The 2,809-nt window shown below is 54.9% G+C and overlaps 1 protein-coding gene across 1 annotated transcript in view; it reads left to right on the top strand.

Moving 5' to 3' along the window:
- LOC113406937 (protein MTSS 2) overlaps positions 1–2,809 on the top strand; it is an 84,728-nt gene that overhangs the window by 76,500 nt on the left and 5,419 nt on the right. The window lies entirely within an intron of this gene.

Here is a 2,809-nt window from a genome sequence, read left to right as displayed (position 1 = left end):
GGAGAGGCTTTGGTACACAAGGGAGCGAGACCTTGGCAGAGCAGCCCGTCCATCCAGGGTGGCGGCAGGACGGTTCACACAGCCGCTGCCTCTGCTAATTTGGTTTCCCTCGTTTTGCAGTGCTCACTCCAAAGCAGCCAGCCAGTCATTTCTCAGTTACCACCAGGACCCCTCCCTCCCCCCTGCCCCCTGCACTCTCCTCTCTTTCTTTCCATGCTCACTAATCTTTTGCTACATTCTTGTCCCCCTGTGACCCCAGCCCCCTGCCTTACCAGGCCTGCCTTGCCTTTTGCAGGATTGGTCCAAGGCCAGTCCTTACGACCAGCCGGTGGTCACCACCCTGCAGCGGAGGAAGGACCGCGTGGAGCATCTGCGGGAGGCCGAGTTGGGCTCCGCCAGCATGGGGTATCCGGGAATTAACCTGGAAGACGTGCCCAGGCCCAGGATGTCCCCAGCTACCATCGCTGCCAAGGTACAGCTGTTAAGGAGTGAGGGGAGGGCAACATGGGACCATGGAGACTGTTTGCTGCACTGAGTGCCGGGTTCGAGCCCTGCTCTTGTGCAGTTCACTTTGCAGTTCGCTGGGAGTGCCTGGATGGCCAGACCCTGCCCTGGGGCTTGTTTGCTGCCCCTCGCTGGGGCCGGCCGGCCGTGTGCACAGACCCGCTGGCTGGGAATCGGCCCTGCCCGACTTGCAGTATTCATGTCAGTTGCTCCTGACTCCCAGTCATGCCCTGAGACCAGGGTGAGAGGAGCAAACTTCTCTGACTGGGAGCTAAGGCAGATTGTGACGGGTCTCACTGGTTCTCCAACAGCATGGCGAGGAGGTGTCCCCCGCTGCCAGCGACCTGGCCATGGTGCTCACCCGTGGCCTGAGCCTCGAACACCAGAAGAGCAGCCGGGATTCCCTGCAGTACTCCAGTGGCTACAGCACACAGACCACCACACCGTCCTGCTCAGAAGACACTATCCCGTCTCAAGGTAGCCCTCCATGCAGCCGGGCTGGCAAGGGGGCTGGGCTTTCCAGGCCTTGGAGCCAAGTGCTCAGCCAGGGCTGATGCCCAGGACTCACTGAGATCCACTGCTCGCGTGGCCAGGCCACTGCTGCAGGGATCTCAGGATGGAGCCACTGGGTTCCTTCTGCCGAAGGGATCAAACCAGGGAGAATAAATCAGAAGCTGCTGTGGATGGGGCCAAGCTGGGGGCTGGGAGGGAGTCGGGAGGTCCCATCATGCCGCAGGGCATTCTCTACATCCAGTTTGCAAACAGTATCTAGAGTCATAGAACTGTGGGGCTGGAGGGGACCTCGAGAGTGCACCCCCCTGTGCGGAGACCAGCCCGCACAGGGGTTTGTCCTACCTGCTCTTAAAACCTCCAGAAGTGGGGTTTCCTTGGTGACCTCGGTACTGAACACGTAAAAAACCGTTCCTTGTCACAAGCTGGAGCAGACCATGTCTTCGGCTTTTTCAACATTCGTTGCAAAATGTGGTTTTCCGTTTGCCCACCAGCTTGTGTTTGCATGGTGGTTTGTGGAGTGGTGGGTGGGCTTTGGTCACATTTGCAGCCATGACTGTGGGGTGGGGTGTTGTGGCTGTGTTGTAAGTGGTGTGTGTGTGTGTGTTGTTATGCTTTGTTTGCTTATTTCTGTGTTGTGTTATGTTTGTGTTGCGTGTAATGTGGTTGTTGGTGTGTGATGTGATGTTTTGATTGTGTGGTGTGTAGTCTGGTTGTTATGTTTGTATTGTGTTTTTTTATAGTAAGTTGTGGTTGTATTATGTGTAATGATGTGTATTTTGGATCATGCTGATTACAGGTGCTGGCAATTTGGCTCTGTGGTGTCGTTGAGTTGCTGGTGGTCATTGTGTGTGGAATGGGTTTGTTGCTGGTGGTTCTGTGTATGTAATGCGGTTGTTGTCTTGCTGGTTCATGTTTTGTGGTTGTGTTGTGCATGCTGTGGCTGGTGGTTTTGTAGCTGGAGGTTGTGGTTTGTGTGTCACGCTGATGTTGGTGATTGTGGTGCATGTATTGTGGCTCTGGTTGTGTTGCTGCTGGTGTTGTGGTTGTGGCATGTGTGTGGCATGCTGATGCTATGTATTGATTGTGTTGCACACGTGGTTGTGTTGCTGGTGGTGGTGTGGTTGTGGTGTGTGTGCGCCATGCTTATATGATGTGGTGTCGGTTGAGTTGCTAGTGGTCGTGTTGCACATGTTGTGGCTGTGGTTGTGTTACTGCTGGCGGTTTTGTGATATGTTTGTGCCATGCTAATGCTAGATTGTGTTGATTGTGTTGCATGGGTTAGTTTTGGTGGTTGTGCCTGTGTTGTGCTGACACTGCATATTGTTGGTGATTGTGTTGCATGTGTTGGGTGTGGTGGTGGTGTCGAGCTGACACTGCGTGTTGTTGGTGATTGTGCTGCATGTGTTGGGTGTGGTGGTGTGTCGCGCTGACGCTGCGTGTTGTTGGTGATTGTGTTGCATGTGTTGGTTGCGGTGGTGTGTCGCGCTGATGCTGCGTGTTGGTGGTGATTGCGTTGCATGTGTTGGTTGTGGTGGTGTGTCGTGCTGACGCTGCATGTTGGTGGTTGCGTTGCATGTGTTGGTTGTGGTGGTGTGTCGCGCTGACGCTGCGTGTTGTGGGTGATTGTGCTGCATGTGTTGGTTGTGGTGGTGTGTCGCGCTGACGCTGCGTGTTGTTAGTGATTGTGTTGCATGTGTTGGTTGTGCCTGTGTCGCGCTGACGCTGCGTGGTGTTGGTGATTGTGCTGCATGTGTTGGTTGTGCCCGTGTCGCACTGACGCTGTGTGGTGTTG

This window comes from Terrapene carolina, unplaced genomic scaffold (assembly GCF_002925995.2).
Source record: "Terrapene carolina triunguis isolate 2854851 unplaced genomic scaffold, T_m_triunguis-2.0 Scaffold166, whole genome shotgun sequence".
Classification (NCBI taxonomy): Eukaryota; Metazoa; Chordata; order Testudines; family Emydidae; genus Terrapene; species Terrapene triunguis.
The sequence above is the reverse complement of the archived record's forward strand: the minus strand, read 5'-3'. Positions and strand labels throughout refer to the sequence as shown.